Below are 19,239 nucleotides of genomic sequence, written 5' to 3' on the forward strand. Positions count from 1 at the left end.
AAAAGGAGGAAGAAGACTTCACACTAAATTCTAGATGTGAGCTTCTCTTGATGCAAAGTATCAGGAGATTCTGGCCATACCAGGCCCATACCATCCTGCATAGATGAGAATGGCTGCCTCTTGCAGATGCAGGGATGTGCTCCCTACTCACCTGGCAGTTTACTTTACTTGTTTACATTCCCTGCCCATCCCCTTCCTCCCCGAGGGCTTTTGAGTTTGCATCTCTTGAAGTTGGGGCTGCTGATCTGAGCAACGCTCACCTGGAGTTGTGTCCCGTTTGCAAGAACCTCCGTGCTCAACCCCAGGACGAGAATGCCCTGCGTTCTCCCTGACCATTGACCAGTTACGATTGCCCTACTTGTTACATCTTTAAACACCTAGCACGGTGCACCAGCTCAGCATCCAGGGCACAGGACAGAGCAGCCTTCAGAAGAAATTACAAGGAGCTGTAGGGCTGCTATTTTGGTAGAATTCTGACCTGTCTCTTGGGTTCCAGAGGTTGACTTTCTTCTCTTCCAAGTCCTTCTGTCCTCAGCTGGTGGCCCAGGTGGTCCCTGTCTCTGAGGGTGAAGTCTGTGGCCACTGATGTTATTCTGGAACACTGAGAGGCAAGGGAGAGAAGAGATTTTCCCTCTTTTCCATCTGATGTCCTAATGTAGCCTCCTTGGGCAACTTGATCACACAGCAAAGTCAGGGCTGCAGCTGGGACCCTGGAAACATTTCATCCATGACGTCGTAATTGATTTTCCTCCTTTCGTCCTCCCTCTAGATTCCTCTCTCTTTCCCCCACCATCCCCGTTTCTCGGCCACTATAATGCTTCACTGATTCCCTCTGATGGTTGGGGAGAATTCACTCTCCATGACTTGTTGTGTCCCTGTTAATCCCCAATCAATACGTGGCATCCAATGTAGTCGCTGTTCGGGGAAAAGTAATTATTATTCTGCCTAGGCCGAGAGTCATCTTAATTTAAAAGGATAAATTGCTCACTCAACTTCCAGACTTTGCCTTCAAAAAGGAGACAAGTTCGTGGGTTGGCAGAGGGAGGTGGTGTTTCCTCTTAGCCTATGCATATTAGAAATACCCTTCTTATCCTCTTACAAACTCTTGTTTATATTTTTTTACTGAAGGATGTGCCAATCTCTTTGAATTTAGTTTCTCTACTCCTTCCAACAACCTGAGAGTAGTTGATTCATTTATAACATAGGGAAACTGAGGCAAAGAGATGACAAGACTTATCCAAAGTCATTTAACTTGTCAATACAAAGCTGGGATTGAACTTAGTGTGTGAGACTCCAAAGCTCATGCTATACGTTGAAGAAAATACTGTTCCAGACCTTCATGCCCCAGCATTTCATTTTTGTCTGTCTCCCAGGACAGGCTGAAAACTCCCTTCTCAAAGCTCTTCTCCTGGCATGAGTTTGATGATTTATCTTTCACCAGCAAGCCTACTGTAGAGAGTTTGAGTTATGAATAGAGGGAAATGATTATGTTTCTGAGATGAATTATTGCACATCTGAGGTCACAAAGTGTTCTTAATGTCCCCTGAACAGGTGAGTGGAAGGATCAGGGGCTATCGAATGGGAAGAAAGCCAGGGACAAAGGCATTTGCAGAGCCACAGGAATCTCAGGTGAGATTCAGCTCATCTCTTGAACACAGTAACCCAAACTGCCTAGGCTTGCCAGTCTGTGGGTGAGATGAAGTCATGGAAACGGGAATTGTGCACATTCTCTGGCTCTTTATCTTCATTCACACATACAGGAATTCTGCCCATGCAAAGTTTTCCTCTGTCCTGTCTGAGAATTCTTGTGGTGGGGTTATTGCACCCTTGCTTTTAGCTGATTGCATTCATTTCATAGTGTCTTATGGTTTTTCTTCCACATTGGCCTCATAGTCAATGTATGTATCTTGAGATGCTCTTGAGGGTGCCAGGGGTCACCATGTCATAGGTTTTGTGTCCTGATGTTTATGAAGGTGCCAACTCTAAAGATTTCCGGAGCAGTGGAAAGAAGTTATCTCTCTCCCATTCTGGGACAGACACCACTCTCCAAGCTCCAAAGCCATCCTGCTGGGGCTTTGTCCTAGAGTCCCATGAAAACAGAGCTGTTAGTTTTTCCATCTGTTCCATCTCCAAATTGCTCCAAAGGGCATGCATCTGGCTCTTGATCCAACCTCATTTCTTTGTTTTGCGACATCAAAGCTTCTTGCTTTCTTCTTCATCCCCAACTAATGCCCTCATGCAGTTGTCTGAGGGGGCCCCGTTTACCAGCTTTCCATATTCTCAGTTATGTCTGAATTCCAGTTTGGCTTCAAGGTAGGATATAGTAGTATTTAATAGTATGAGCTTGGGTGGGAGTGTAAAATGGTGCAGCAGCTTTGGAAAACAGTTTGGCAGTTTCTTAACATGTTAAATATGAACTTACTATACGACCCAGCAATTTCCCTTCTAGGCAGCCACCCAAGAGAAGTGAAAGCATATGCTCACACAAAGACATATCCATGAATATTCATACAAACATTATTTATAATCAAAGTAGAAACACTCCAAATGTCAGTCAGTAAGTAGGTAAACAAATGTGGTATATCCATATAATGGAATATAATTCAGCAAGAAAAAAGGAATAAAATACTGATACATGCTACTACATGAGTCTTCCTCAGTCACCGTATACTAAGTAAAAGAAGCCAAATGTATAGGCTCGTGTTGCAGAATTCCATTATGAATTGTCCAGAAATGGCAAATCTATTGGGAAAGAAAGTACATTAATGATTGCCTGACCTGGGTTGGGGATGGAGGTAAAAATGAATAGCAGATGAACATGGGGACTTTTTGGGGGTGTTGAAAATGTTCTAAAACTGGAAGATAATTGAAATTCTATAAATTTGCTAAAAATCACAGAATTGTGTACTTACAATGTGTCAGTTTTATGGTATGCAAATTACATATCAATAAAGCTTTTTGTTACTTGTTTTGAAAGTACTGATTTTAGATTCAGTCAGACCTTAATTGCTTAATTGCGTCCTCTGTTGCTTACTAACTGTGCCTCTATGGATTACCTCAGTTGGTTGAGCCTCAGTTTCTCTATCCATAAATTGGGCATAAAGACCACTTGATAGGGTTGTTGTCAAGATTAAAACCGGTTAAAGTTTGAGAAATGTTTAACATAGAGATAATATAATAATAAAAAGTAAAATATATGAAAAACTTAATATTGATATACTATTATATGCTTAATAAAAGTTAATTTTTGTTATTGTTACCTTTCCTTGCTGTGAAAACTTTTTTGTATGATTAACATTTTGAAATGTACCATAGGAGTATACAGGTACCAAAATAATTAGGTCTCTTTTATTTTGGAAAGTGTTTCTGAATATGCAGTGCATCTGTGGATGGAAGGTGTCTAAGCTTGGAGGAGACGTGGCGAGTGTTACTATTACGGTCTACTGCGTGTTGTCCCAAGTGGGTCCTGTCTAAACTGCATTTCAGGCCATCACCCTCCCTCCCACTTGCTTACCACAACAGGTCTTCTGGTCTTCCCAGACTCCTGGGCTCCCGCTTCCTATTTTTGCCATGATTCTCACAGAGAGGCTTAGAAGGAGAGAGGTTGGGCAGGATGTCCCCACGGGGCTTCCCGCAGCCTCCCAATTAGACTAGTTGTGGGGAGACTCTGGAGGAGGGAGTTCTGGGCTGGCGCCAGCAGGATGGCTGTGAGTCTACAGAGAGAGAAAATAGAGCACAGAAAGGGAGCTGAACTTTCTAAGCAGCCAGTTTCATTTTGGGCATGGCAGTTGCTTGTGCTGTCAGGGAGAATCAAGCTCTTCTGCTAAGGAGAGCTGCCAGGGGCTGACAAACTCCATCCTTACAGGTTCCTCAGCTTCTCTCTGGCTTACTGAAAACTTGGCTGTGCCTGTCTGGGAGTACAGAGCTTCTAGGTTGAGGAACGTTGGGTATGTTGAAGTTGAGCCTTTCAGATGATTTACTGGCACTTGAAGTCTTCATTGTCTGGCTTCTGTCATAGGCACACTTCACTTCTTGCATCTCACACAGTGTTGACTTCTCCATGTCCCCTGGTCTCTCTGTTCCCATAGGTACTGTGCTACCTTCTGCGTCTTTACCTTTATTCCTCCAGCCCTACGTGTTTCTTATTTTTGCAGATGAGGAAACTGAGCCTGAGAAAGATGAAATAATTTGCTCAAGGTCACACAGCTAGCAAGTGACAGAGCTGGAGTTAGAACCCAGGTTTTAATGATTCAAGAGCCCGAGTGCTTGGCTATTAAGCTCTGTCACCTTCCAAATTTTGGTGTGAATTACAGCACATCTTATCATAATTGTATGCTGCACATCTGCCTCCCTTGTGCAAAGACTGTATACTTTTCATCTCTGTATCTTCTTGGACCAGGATGAAGCCTGACGTACAGTAGCAAATTTGGTACAAGTTTAAGTTCCTGCGTCAGAGCCCACCCCCACTACTTACTAGCTCTGTGGCTTTCGGTGACTCAGTTAAACCTTTCTGAGCCTCAGTTTCCTCGTTATAGGATAACAATACCTACCCAGGGCGTTTGTGAAAATTGAGTGACAGGATGCATATTTGGTGTCTGATGCATAACGGGTGTGATAGACATTTTTGTTTTCTTTTGGGACATTGAATACTGTATATTCTCAACTATGCTGTTTAGATAGGGTTTACCTTAATCTCCGGTTCCAAGGAGAGAGAACCCTGGGCAGCCTGGCCACTCAGAGGTCTGAATTACCCTGGTCACAGGGATTGACTCAAAGGTGGACATGTGACCTGGATGAGCCAATCTTTGCCTTCTCTGGGACTCTGGCTAGAAATACCAGGAAGTGGCAAATTACATCCTTCTGAAATGATGGATACAGTGAACCAAGTAAATAGTGAGCTGTGTAGACACCAGGTGGCAAAGGAGTTTTCTGAGAATGAAGCCAACCCAGAGGAAACAGATCCAAGAGGAGAAAGAGAGTTCTGATCATATTATTCATTTTATGCCTGGAGTTTTTTAGTCACATAAATCAATAAACTTGTTCTGTCTTTCCTATGATTTCTCTCTTTCTATCTGCCTTGAGCTAACTGAAGTTGGTATTTGGCACTACTGAGTGAAATATAAATATATGTATGTATGTATGTATATATATATATAATCTTTTTTATTTATTTATTTTTTTTGAGACAGAGTTTCGCTCTTGTTACCCAGGCTGGAGTGCAATGGCGTGATCTCGGCTCACTGCAACCTCCACCTCCCGGGTTCAGGCAATTCTCCTGCCTCAGCCTCCTGAGTAGCTGGGATTACAGGCATGCGCCACCATGCCCAGCTAATTTTTTTTTTTTGTATTTTTAGTAGAGATGGGGTTTCACCATGTTGACCAGGATGGTCTCGATCTCTTGACCTCGTGATCCACCCGCCTCGGCCTCCCAAAGTGCTGGGATTACAGGCTTGCGCCACCGCGCCCGGCCTATATATATCTTTTTAAATTGCGCTTTAAGTTCTGGAGTACAAATGCAGATTATGCAGGATTGTTGCATAGGTACATACAACATAGGTTTGGTTGATCATAGGTTTGCTACCTCCATCCCCTTGTCACCTATATCTGGCATTTCTCCCCATGTTATCCCTCCCCAACCTCCCTGCCTTCTGCTGTCCCTCCCGTAATCCCCCCCAACAGACCCCACTGTGTGATGCTCCCCTCCCTGTGTGAAATTTTTGTTCAGCAAAGGAGGTGTTTTAAAATGGTGAGCTTTGCCTTTATTCCCTGAGTGAGGGAATGCCCAAAATAATATATGCTTGTTAAAGATCAGGGTTAACTTTAGTTCTAGCAAAGATGAAATAATTAGGTAGGCAGTCAAGGTGAAGACAGGTAACAGGTCCAGAATTTACGGGGAAGAAAGTTCTTTGGGGGGAAGCAGGACATTCAGGCTTAGTAATTTCATTACTAAGAGAGCTGCAGGAGGGAGGGGTGGCAGGTGAGATTGACCAGGTATGTTGGGGCCAGGTGATCAAGAGCCTTAACTATGATGTAATTGGATTGGAAGATGAATAGTGGATGGTGAAACTGAAGGCCGCTAGGCCATTTGTGAAACAATGGGGATGAATGAGGACAATGACAGTGAGTATGGGGCAAAGACTTAGACCTTAATTTTGAGTCGGTATACATCCGAATGGGGAGGGAGGATATGAATTGGGGTCTAGTTTGGTGTAGCAAAAGCTTTACATATATTAAGTCCTATAAGGCTCAGTTTGATTTGTTTAACGGGAGTGTTCTGGACATTTTAGAGTGCACATTCTCATAAGGCAGTGAGTATGTTATATGTTAGGTGGTGATCAGAGCTGAGAACAAAGCAATTTTGGTAAGATGACGGGGGTAAGGATAAGGTGTTGTTAAGTAGGGCATCCAAAGAGAGCCCCCCCCACCCCCGCCATGCCCTTTTTTGAGACAGGGTGTTGCTCTGTCACCCAGGCTGGAGTGCAGTGTCCTGACTGTAGTTCACTGTAATCTTGATCTCCAGGGCTCAAGTCATCCTCCTGCCTCAGCTTCCCCAGTAGCTGTGACTGCAGGTGCATGCTACCACAGTTGGCTAGTTGTTGTTTTGTTTGTTTGTAGCGATGGGATCTTGCTATGTTACTCAGGCTTGTCTCAAACTCCTGAGCTCCAGCAACCCTCCTGACTTGGCTTCCTGAGTAGCTGGGACAACAGGGGGCACCACCATGCCTGGCTAATTTTTTAACTTTTTTGTAGACTTGGGATCTTGCTAAGTTTCTCAGGCTGATCTTAAACTCCTGGGCTCAGACGATCCTCCCACCTTGTCCTCCCAAAGCACTGGGATTGCAAGCAGAAACCACCATGCCTGACCCAAAGAGAGCATCTTTGATAAGAAAGCTAACCATTACCTCAAGACACATGCTTATGAATTTCTGGGAAAATATTTATCATGTAATGCTGTAGGGAAAAAAATCAGCATAGGAATTCGAAGCAGGTTATGTTGGAGCAAGATTGCTTTTTACCACTGGGGAAATCTTGAATCAGATTTCATCTTTTTCATTTATTTATTTATGAATTTTTAAGTGAATTTTAAAAAGTCCACACCACAACACTAGAGAGTGTTGTGAGCCCCAAATTGAGTACAGTATCCCTAGGTACGGCCACTTTCTCCATGTTTCTCCTAAAGTGTCGTGTCTGAGATAAAACTTTGAAGAGCATGCTGAGCAGCATTTGAAAAGGGACAAATGGACTGTTTTTTCCAGGCCTGTGATAGGTGTATGATGATTCAGGGTGGCTGCTTCAGCCAGGCCCTCTCTAGACTCTAGAGCATTCTGGGATTCTGGAAATCAAAATTATTATCTGTGTGTATGTGTGTGTGTGTGTGTGTGTGTGTGAATTACTGAGTGTTGCAGCCATCAGTCTTGACCTCTGAGGCTCAAATGATCCTCCCACCTAAGCGTCTTGAGCAGCTGAGAGTATAGGTATGTGCCACCATGCTTGACTAATTGTTATATTTTTCTGGAGATGGGATTATGCTTTATTACCCAGGCTGATCTTGAACTCCTGGGCTCAAGCAATCCTCACATGTTGGCTTCCTGGGTAGCTGGGACTGTAGGCACCACCACACCTGGCTCAGATCTATTTGTGCTCTTCAAGGGTAGCCCCAACTTGCCCTCATTCCTCATCCACCCATTTCTCGTCACTCACCACTTTCTCACTTGTATCTCTTCTCATGCTCAGGGATGGGCTGGTGGGTGAAAATCTTGCAAGGTGCTTAATACACCCATCACTCAGTTGTTCATAAAAGCTGAATGTTTAATTACTTAAAAATCTCCAACTTTATGATGGTATAATTGACATAACATCAAATTGACCCAGAACACCATTCAGCAATTTTTAGAAAATTTACTGACTCGTGCAACTATCACCAGCATCCAGCGTGAGGACATTTTTGTCATCCCAATAAGATCCTCGTGCCTGTTCTCATCCCTAACCCCAGATAACTGCTGATCTGTTTTCTAGTTCTATAGCTGTGTCTTTTCTGCACATTTCATATGAATGGAATTATACAGTATGTGGTCTTCTATGTATGACTTCTTTCACTTAGCTTAATGTTGTTGAGATTCATCCACGTCGTAGCAGGTTTCATTGTTTCATTTTTTATTGTTGCATACTATTCCATCATATGGTAGACCATTCTATTCACAAATTGTTGGACATTTGAGCTTTTTTTACTTCTGGGATATTATGAGTAATGCTGCTATGAATACTTACTTGTGAGTCTTTTGTGGATGTATGTTTCAATTTCTCTTAAGTAGATCCCTAGGAGTGGAATTGCTGGGTAATATATTAAGATTAAGTTCAACTTTTCAAGAAATGAATGGCTTGGTTTTTAAGCTGTGCCAAAGTTCTCTCCCCACCACATACAGAGGGTTGTGTTGAGCATCTCTCATAACCTGGAATGCTCTCCACACATGGCCGCATTTGAGGTATTTGCAGTGGAATGTTCAGGTCTTTCCATGCCCAGTCATTCGCTGGAGCAGTTCTGCCTACCAGTCATTCCTCCAAGCCTCCCCTTCCTGCCACAGCCAACCCCGAGGAAGGGGAAACACAAAGTCGTCTGTGGCTGTCTGCACGTGGCTTTTTCTCCAGATGGGACAGACGTAGTGGCTGTAAAAGCAGCTGCGATGTTTCCGTGCTAAAAGGGCTTTTCATGCAAGAGATGAAAAGCGGAATGTCGTGCTGGAAAGGTGAACTTTGGGAGCGGGTATGAAAAGAATGTGATGTGTGCGCCCCTGTTTCTCTGGGACAAATGAGTCATGTTTGAGAAATGGTCTCTTTTCAGCCTCAGTGACTGCTTGCATCTATTTCAACCTCCAAAAAAAGCTCAGGGAGAGGAGATCTGGAACTTGAGCAAGACTCAAAGGTTGCTGGAGACTCAGAAACAGTCATCTGATGGTGTGACAGGTCAGCGAGCCAATCAGCCAACCAAAGAGCTGTGATGAAGGGAGAGACTGTGATTGTAGAGTGACACATGGCCTCATTTATCCTGGAGAAAGCTGGGGAATTTGGTCTCAAACAGCTGGTACTGAATTGAGTCTTTGTATGACCAAGAGACAAGATACTCATTTAAACTGAACAGATGCCAACGTTACTTGGGCTCCTTAGTGGTAACTGATCCTTCCCTCGTGGATCTGAGGTATTAAAAAATATTTAGAACTTGGCTTCCAAGATTTAATTGTAGCCCTTAAGGAGTAAACTCAGACATGAAAGAGACGTGAAACTGGCTAGCCATATGCAGAAAACTGAAACTGGACCCCTTCCTTACACTTATATAAAAATTAACTCAGGATGGATTGAAGACTTAAATGTAAGACCTAAAGCCATAAAAACCCTAAAAGAAAACCTAGGGAATACCATTCAGGATATAGGCACGGGCAAAGACTGCAAGACTAAAATGCCAAAAGCTATGGCAACAAAAGCCAAAATTGACAAATGGGATCTAATTAAACTAAAGGGCTTCTGCACAGCAAAAGAAACTGACATCAGAGTGAACAGGCAATGTATAGAATGGGAGAAAATTTTTGGAACCTATCCATCTGACAAAGGGCTAATGTCCAGAATCTACAAAGAACTTAAACAAATTTACAAGAAAAAAACAAACAGCTTCCCTTATTTGTTAAGGTGATCTCAGATGGCAGACTTGCTGAGTTCAAATGCTGATTGCAGAAGATCATTGAATAATATTTTTAACTTCTCTGTGCCCTGGTATTCTTATATGTAAAGTGAGACTGAAAATAATACTTCCCTGTTTTGAGAATTAACTGAGATCATCTACGTAAGACACTTAGCATATTGGTGGGCACATACAAAGGTCAGAGTAAACATTAACTGTCATTGCTATTATTTTGAAATTTATTTTTTATTATTAAGGTAATTTTCTATTTGGAGCTTCTATTTTACCAGGTGGATGAAATTTGAATCTTGGCCTATTCTAGATGACCCCAAACAATTCAGTATTGAATATTAAGTATTCCATGCAGTATCAAATTGCCTCTCTCCAAAGATTTATATTCTGTAAATGTGTGGCAGAATTGTGTTTGAAGGAGGATAGGAGACTATGATTGTCCCTGGATAGGTGAGAGGCCATCTGGTTTTCAGTTATCATCTGTTGAGACTGACATTCATGGAGATCCGTTTCATCTTGTATTTGCAAATGAGAAAACTGAGGCTCGGAGAGGTTAGGAAACTTGGCTAAAGACACACAGCTAGGTAGTGGATCCAGGACTCAAAACCAGGTCTGTCTGATTTTGGGCCCTTGCTCTTTACCATTTATCTTCTTAAAATGACTCCAGAGACCCTTCACCTTATGCCTGAGTGGTCATACCATTAAGCAAAAAGGGTAAGGATTTTTTTAAGAGGTGAGCTAGGTTGTTTCGTGATTCGTCAGAAAAAGGCCTGAGGACTTGTGTCAGATGCCAAATAAAGCCTTAGTTCTTGGTAAATTTGGAGAGCAATTTGGTGTTTTAGCTAATAAGAGAAATTCAATACATATTTGTTGAATTGAAGAAAAGAGAGAGGAAAGAAGGATAAAAGATAAAGAGGCAAGAAAAAAGAAAAAAGACAGGAAGAGAAGGAGAGAGGCAGGGAGGAAGGGAAGAAAAGGTTTTGATTTTCATTTGCCAGCCACACCTTTTGAGTATATTGGTTTTATGGAGCTTTACCAAGGTTTTATGCCTTGGAATCTCGAGGAACATTTTCAAAATACACAGTCTAGGACCCCATGTGACACCTACTGAATCAGTCAGAATCCCTGGGGTCCTGAGCAAACAAACTCAGGCAATTTTATATGATGCTTCTCTTTGAGAAGCATGAGTTTGTGATTATTATTATTATTTTTAACATAGCAAATGAGAGATCAGTTTAGACCCAACAAGGACTTGTTCTGCTTTGTGAGTGGCTTCAACTCTTATTTGGATGCTTCTCAGTGATGTCTCTGCTGGGAGGAGGTGGTTGGTGTTGCTTTTCCGAGGCCATTGAAAGGTAGCTCTGGTTCATGGCTCTCACTTCCCTTTGTGAAGGCCAGAGAATGTATGGGGTTGATACTCTCCCTGAAACTAAATCCGGTGCCGCTTGTAATTAGGGTCTCTTTTTACCCTAATTCCACATCAGCTAGCTGGCAATAGAGTAAAAAGTTTGAGGCCAGGCCTGGTGGCTCACACGTGTAATCCCAGCACTTTGGAAGGCCAAGGCAGGTGGATCACTTGATGTCAGGAGTTCGAAACCAGCCTGGCCAACATGGTGAAACGCCATCTCTATTAAAAATACAAAACTTAGCTGCACATGGTGGTACAGGCCTGTAATCCAGCTACTCATGAGGCTGTGACACGACGATCGCTTGAACCCGGGAGGCAGAGGTTGCAGTGAGCCGAGATTGCACCACTGCACTCCAGCCTGGGTGATAGAATGATACTCCATCTTGAAAAAAGAATTGAAAACATCTTACTGGTTTTCAGGCCCAGACTGACCTAGAGTAAACTGTTTGCCTTTGTTGTAGTGATGATGGTGGTAGTGGTTCCCCAAGGGACCAGTCAGAGTCTCTGCTGTCTCGTTGGTAAGAGGCAGTCAAGGTTACCATTAGAGAGATCATGTATTCGAGATAGTGTCTGTCCTGACCAAGCCTGGAGGTTATTGACCGATTTACACAGCCCCTGATCAAGAATAGGAGAGGACGATCTTTGTTTGGTATAGCATCTCTGAATTAATTGGCAGCCTTCCTCAGGACTTGGCACTAATTGGACAGAAATAGGCACTGAAGTTCTGGGAATATTGTCTTGCCGGAGAGGCTCATTATTGCATTCAATACAAAGGAATTTGGATAGGGAGGTCAGAGTTAATGTGCTTAATATCCAGTTGCTGCAGGGACCCAGCTAAGGGATTGAGAGTGTCCTGAAAATCACTGGCCTCATTTGTTTGTCTTCTCTTGCTGTGTTCTTGGCACCCATGGAGGAGAAAGGGATGAACACAATAGAAACTAGATGAAGATCCAGGCCTGTATCTCAGGGACAAAAAAGGTTTTGTGGTCATCTTCCGGAGGAATCATTGTCTGATTCCCAGTGAATGTAGGCTTCTTCCCTAAGCTACCTGGCAGGGGTCACTGACCTATTCTCTTACTCCATTGTCCATTCATTCATTCATCAAGGCACTTACCGCAGACACACTGTAAACCTGGAATTGTGCTTGGAAAACTTCTGGAGGTTACCTGTGATGTTAATTACTACACTAGAAATAAATGACTGTTGACCTAAGAGCACACAGACTTGACAATTAGCACAGTCACAACATTGAAGGCTCACCAACTCCCAGTTTTCTTTTTCTTAAATTATAATTTTTATTTTGAGGAAATTAAAAAGTAATACAAAAAATACAAGGAACTAGGTAACAATCACCCAGGTCCCCACTACCTAGAATCAACAATGGTTAACATTTTGTTATTGCTAACAATATGTCTTCAAGTATTATTGCTTCAACATAAGAATGAATACATTACAGACAATGTTTGAATTTCCTCTTCCCTATTGACTTCAATACCCCACCCTCTCCCAACTAGGCCGTTATAGTCATGAATTCTTATGCTTAATCCCTAATCTCTTAACTGTTACATACAGATTTATGTTTTCATAAACTATATGTATTACATGTTTTACTTTATGTGAATTTTGTTATATTTTAAATTTCATTCTGCATCTTGCTTTTTTTTTTTCCACTTAACATGCTTTGGGGTTTTATATGTGTTTATAACTAGCTAAGTTTCACAGCTAACTCCTTCCCTCTCTCCCTGTATCTCTGAATCTATCGTTATCTATCAGTCTATCCACCTATCCATTCATCTGTCTATGTCTTCATCACCATTGTCATATTTATGTATCTATTTTTCATTTTGCTGGCTGTGTGTCTATTTTATGTATGTTCTATTTCACATACTTAGTCCCTCATTTTTTTTTTTGCCTGGTTCCTTAGCAGGGTTGATATTCAAAATATTTAACAACTCATATGTCCCAGGCACCAAATAATAAAAACATGTGATGGCCTAGTTAGACTAAACCTGGCCATGAATGACTGGTAAGCCCATTATACTGGTTCATACCAGCTGACCAGTAGCCTTACCTGCAGGCATTTTGGTTTGCAAACCCTGCACTAACAATTCCTTCCAACACTGACCATCTTATGAACAAAACCCCTGGAGTTTCTTCCTCAGGAGTACCTTCCCTTCTGATTGCCTATAATTCTTCCTTATCTCTGCTTTTAGAAATCTAAGCAGCCTTTCAGGCCAAGTTCAAATACCGTTTCCTGCATGAATGACTCTGGGATCTCCAAGACAGATTTTAATTCTTTGTTCTACCTTATTATTGGGTTTATATCTGTAGTTTTGTCCATGGATTGAATCCTTCAGTGATCTGTGAGTTACTCAGAGCTTGGATGGCTTCTTACTAATCTCTCTCACCTTGTTTTATATCCATCCCTCACTCAACAGTGCACATAAGCTGATCACTAACCCTTGTTAGGTTGGCAGAGAATTAATGGTGGATTCTACCTTGCATGGGATCCTTAGGAGTGGAACATAGATGATAGAGCATGAAGATGTTAGCTCCTAGGGTTCTCATTCATGGACACCTTCCAGGATGTTCCTTGGAAATAAATACATGGTCTCTAATGGTCCTTGGCTCCGAGACAGCTTGTCAGAGCACGATGGTTTATAGTATGGCAGAATGACATTTCTGAGGCACCCTGGAAGGAGCTGAAATTTCAGATGTGAAAGTGATTTGAGAAGGAGCAGCAGAGGTGTCCGTTGAGAGCCGGGCGGGATGGGACAGTGAGCAGGACACTGGCTTTGGAGCTAGTTGCTATGTTCTGTGAGCCTGGGCCTAGAAACCAGTCTTGAAAAGTGTGCATTTGGATCCCATCATTTCTGGAGCATGATGGGCACTCTGCAAATATTTGCTAAGTGTGTGAATGGAGCCGGGTAGTCCTGGGTTCCAATCCCTGATCTGGACTGAGTTTCAGTTTCTCTATCTGAAAAATGGTGAAGATAATGTCTACCCTTAAGGATTATTGGACAAACAAGATTTCATAGATGGATAGTACCTAACACAACCTGAAGGGCCACTAGGACTCATAGGACAGCATTAGTTTTTAGTGACTGTGTGATCAATGCATTGCACTTATTAATATAGGTTAGGGCCTTTATATATGTTAGGGACAAACACCCCTTCAGTTGTGTGATACTGGGAAGGTTATTTTGTTGAGATGGAGTCTTGCTCTGTTGCCCAGGCTGGATTGCAGTGGCATGATCTTGGCTCACTGCAACCTCCACCTCCCAGCTTCAAGTGATTCTCCTGCCTCAGCCTTCTGAGTAGCTGTGATTACAGGCATGTGCTACCACTCCTGGCTAATGTTTGTATTTTTAGTAGAGACGGGGTTTTACTATGTTGGCCGGGCTGGTCTCGAACTCCTGACCTCAGGCAGTCCTCCCGCCTTGGGTTCCCAGCGTGCTGGGATTACGGGCATAAGCCATTGTGCCTGGCCTATTTTGTTTGTTTTTCAGTACTCTCGGCTTTAGTTTCTGCATCTATGAAGTGAGAACACATAAATACAGCAGACGTGTGTTTGGATACCTACTGTGAGATGGCAGAGTGGGCCAAATTGTGACCCTCCAGAAATGGCCTCATCCTGGAACATGTGCATGTGACTATATTTGGTAAAAAGGGTCTTGCAGATGTAATCAAGTTAAGGATCTGCAGGGAAGGAGTTTGAGTTCATCGTGGATTATCTGAATAGGCCCTAAATCTGCTAGCAAGTGTCCCTATAAGAGATACACAGAAGAGAGACATGCGGAGAAAAGAGGAGGAGGCAATGTGACCACGTGGGAGAGATCCTAGTGCCACCAGAAGCTGTAGGAGACAAGGGATGGGTTCTCCTCTAGAGCCTTACGAGGGGACATGGCCCTGCCAGCACGCCGATTTCACACTTCTGGCCTCCAGAACTGAGATGAAAGAAGCTCTGTTGTTTCAGTACACTTAAGTTTGTGGTAGTATCTTACAGCAGCATCAGGAAACTGACAGTCATTTTCTTCATTCTGGCTCGGTGGGAACCTCTTGCATATTGTAGGTGCTTACTGAAATGCCCTTAAAAAGCTCATAGTTGGCCTGGTGTGGTGGCTCATGCCTGTAATCCCAGCACTTTGGGAGACTGAGGCAGGAATCGAACTCCTAAGGTCAGGAGTTTGACTCCTGGCCAACATGGCAAAACGCTGTCTCCATTAAAAACACAAAAATTAGCCAAACGTGATGGTGTATGCCTTTAATTCTAGCTACTCAAGAGGCTGAGGCAGGAGAATTGCTTGAACCCGGGAGGCAGAGGTTGCAGTGAGCTGAGATCAGGCCATTGCCCTCCAGTCTGGGTGATACAGCGAGACTGTCTCAAAAAAAAAAAAAAAAAAAAATGCTCACAATCTATGTCTGGGAGATGACACATTCACCAACAGTGATACAATCTAGTAGGTTAAGGTTGTGATAAAGTGGCACCCAGGAAGGTCAGGCACCCTGGCAGGGAGGTGTGTGTGTGGGTGTTCCTGGGAATACTTCTTGGAGCTTTTCTTGGCTGAGCCCTAAAGAGCAAGGAGGTATTAGCCAGGCAAAGAAGAGGACAGGACATTTTGTTAGAGAAAGCAGCACGCACAGAGGCATGAGACAGCAAGAATAGGCAGTCATTCTTGCCTTCCTAATTCCTGAGAAGGTCAGATAGCCACCTAGAGCATCGCTTCCCAAAAGGTGAGGTACATGTGGGTCATCTGGGGGGTTGTGCTAAAATGAAGAAGATCAGATTGAGAGTCAGCGAGTCTGGGGGCAGGCCCAGAGATCCTGCGTTGCTTAAACTGACAGGATGCTGATGGTGCTGGTCTGTTGACCACACTTTGAGGAGCAAGGCCTTAGCACACTAAAGTCTACGGCACTTCTGCCCATTTCTTATCTCATTTAAGCTTCTGCCCCTCAAGAGAGAGCAAGCCAGATTTGCAGCTGTGAAACCAGATTCTGAAAGAAGGGAGGTACTTTGCTCAAGGTCACACAGGCTCAGATGGTATAATTGATTTCAGAATCTGTTTTCTGACTTTGAATACACTGTTCCTTTTAATAACTCATCGTACAATTTCAGTATGACACAGAAATAAGGACTAGCTTTTGATTTTTGATCCAGTCTCAGGGTCTTTTTCTTTTAGTAGATGGTGTATATCACATTTCCACTTGTGGATCTAAAGTGTATGTTTATTATTTAGTAATAATAATGATCATTTATGCTATATGCAATGATATATTAATAAACCATTCAATAACTACTAACAATCATAATCATTAACAATCACTAATAATTAATAATCACTAAGAAATAAGTTAATTATAATTAAGCTGTCTCTCTTTGTAGTTCCTCCCAAAAAATGTGGCAGCAGTTTATTTGCTGTTTTCTTCAGGGGTCTGAGGGTGAACTGGGCTGTATCTGATTTCTTCCCCTAATCAGAGTTCTAGAAAACTGTCCAGTAGATCTTACATTTAGCTCAAGAAAAACATGCTACCAAGTTCTTGGCTAACTAGTTATCTCAGACAAGTACTGAATATTGAAAGGGAGCTAATAGGTTTTTGTTGTTGGGGATTGTATGAGATTTAAGCTATCGTCTAAGTCTAGCTTCAGTAACAGTAAAGATGTACCATTTTTTTAGAGACAGAGTCTCACTCTGTCACTCAGGCTGGAGTGCACTGGCATGATCTTGGTTCACTGCAACCTCTGTCTCCCGGGTTCAAGCAGTTCTTTGCCTCAGCCTCCTGAGTAGCTGGGATTGCAGGTGCCCACCACGCCTGGCTAATTTTTGTATTTTTAGTAGAGACAGGGTTTCACCATCATTGGCCAGGCTGGTCTTGAACTCTTGACCTTGTGATCCACCTGCCTCAGCCTCTCAAAGTACTGGTATTAGAGGTATGAGTCACCACACCTGGCCAGATGTACAGTTTTTTTAAGAAGAGGAGTGGTGGATGACCTCAGAAAGAGGGGGCAGAGACTCCAAAAAGAATGGGAAGATGATGGAGAGACATAAAGAGAGAAGGACAGTGTGCTCTTAAGGGCAGCTGGGCATGGGATGACCACAGCTGGCATGACCTTAGAGATGGCACAACTACAGCTGGTCACCAGAGGGAGGGGACAGATAGGTGTCTGAAAATAGCACTGGGAGAGGATTAAAAGAAGGAAGGGTGCAGGTGTGCTATTATAGAAATAGTTCTTAATTTTGGCAAAGCTAGTTTGAATGCAGAGTTACTTGCCCAGGAACCCACACAGGGCTGTTGATAGTAATGCAGAGAGTAATTCTGGAGCTTTGGGGCCCTTTGGCTTATCTGCAAGGACCTGTTGCCAGGGGACTTGTTAACGGGATTGCACCGCAAACGTCTGTTCCTTTCCCATGAAAAGGATGAAGCCAGGGGCCCCTGTGCACCACCAGGCTGCATGGAAGCACCATATTCATAGTGCCCCAAAGGCTTCCCATGGTCGAATGTAGGGCGGAGAACACCGGGGACTGAGAGAACATATTTTTTCACATAAATATTTATGTCAAACGAGCTCTGTTAAGAAGGTGGCAAAACAAGGCGTGAAAACACAATGAGACGGAGCAGCCTGACTTTCTGCAAATATTTATGAGACAGGAAAATGCTGAGAGAGAGAAATAGCCCGGGAAGGTTGGCAAAGGAGAGAGAAACGCCCAGGATGCCTCGAGCTGTGGGAAGCCTGTCTTAGAGCTAGGATGTGTAGAGGGCAGGGCTGGTCAAGTCATAACGCTGTTAGGGAGGGAAGAAGATTGACAGGTTTTCTCTGCCTTTTAAGTGCCTGTATGAGAGTCAGGTTGCTAAGCACATAGGGCTCCTCCAGAGGTCTTCACAGCCCATTTTACAGACGGCTAGGGGGAGAAAGAGATTTTTTTTTTTGTAGTGTGTATTTTTATTTATTTACTTATTTATTGCACTTTAAGTTCTGCGGTACGTGTGCAGATCTTGCAGGATTGTTGCATAGGTACACACGTGCCATGGTGGTTTGCTGTCTCCATTCCCCTGTCACCTACATCAGGCATTTCTCCCAATGTTATCCCTCTCCATATAAACAACCAACCCACGCTGTCCCTGTCCTAGCCCCCTACCCCCCAGTGGACCCCAGCGTGTGACGTTCCCCTCCCTGTGCTCATGTGTTCTCCTTGTTCAACACCCACTTATGAGTGAGAACATGAGATTGTTTCTCAAGGTAGTCAGCTGCCAAGGGAAAGAACTGGGATTCTGTTCATGTCAGCTTGTTTCCAGCCCCCTGCAGTCTTCCCATCACTATACAGCAGTTCCCTGGCCCAGTTCAGGGCTGGGCAGTAGTGTGAGAGACAGTTAAAATAACCTGCAGGCTGAGGTGGGAGTATTGCCTGAGCCCAGGAAGGGGAGGCTGCAGTGAGCTGTGATTGCACTCACCGAACCCCAGCTCGGGCCACGGGGAGATCCCCGTCTCAAAAAAATAAGTTAAATAAATAATTTGAGCTGGGTGTTGTGGCTCACACCCATAATCACGGCACTTTCGGAGGCTGAAGTGGGAGGATCGCTTGAACTCAGGAGTTCGATACCAACCTGGGCAACATAGTGGTCTCCCCTCTCTACAAAAAAATGAAAATTAGCTAGGCATGGTGGTGATTCCTGCCTGTGGTCCCAGCTTCTTGGGAGACTCAGGCAGAAGGATTACTTGGGCATGAGTGTTTGAGACTGTAGTGAGGTATGATCGTGCCACTGCACTTCAGCTTGGGTGACAGAGCAAGAACCCATCTCTAAAAGAATGATAATTTGTTTCTGCATTCTGTGCATTTCCTGTAATACTCATGTAGTACTTTTGTGGCTGAAAATATAAACATTAAAATATTAATTCAAAACTCGAATAAACAGTCTAATATACTAAGAATTATTTTTAATAGGCCTTTTTTGCCTAAGCAGTATCTGCTCTGCAAGCATCCATGCCAAACTGCATCAATGCTAATTTTGTGGGGATGGGGGCAGGGAAGGAGAATGGGCTACTTCAAAGCTTCATTTTGTCAGTTTTTGTTCATATTCTTTTTACAATGGACACTATGACATTAAACACCTGTACATACACGCATACACACACACACGGAACAGGCGTATA

General features: G+C 43.3%; 1 protein-coding gene and 1 long non-coding RNA gene across 3 annotated transcripts in view; one reads left to right on the forward strand and one right to left on the reverse strand.

Annotated features, from left to right (window-relative positions):
- SHISA9 (shisa family member 9) overlaps window positions 1-19,239 on the forward strand; it is a 341,549-nt gene that overhangs the window by 191,313 nt on the left and 130,997 nt on the right. The gene's annotated exons all lie outside the window — the stretch shown is intronic.
- The window catches only part of LOC119472891, a 19,657-nt gene continuing 936 nt past the window's right edge, over window positions 519-19,239 (reverse strand). Inside the window, exons 2-3 of the long non-coding RNA XR_005202069.1 lie at window positions 1,881-1,886; window positions 519-535 (exon numbers count right to left, since the gene is read on the reverse strand). This is a non-coding gene — a long non-coding RNA (uncharacterized LOC119472891). The remainder of the gene's footprint in view (window positions 536-1,880; window positions 1,887-19,239) is intronic.

This window comes from Cebus imitator, unplaced genomic scaffold (assembly GCF_001604975.1).
Source record: "Cebus imitator isolate Cc_AM_T3 unplaced genomic scaffold, Cebus_imitator-1.0 Scaffold122, whole genome shotgun sequence".
NCBI lineage: Eukaryota > Metazoa > Chordata > Mammalia > Primates > Cebidae > Cebus > Cebus imitator.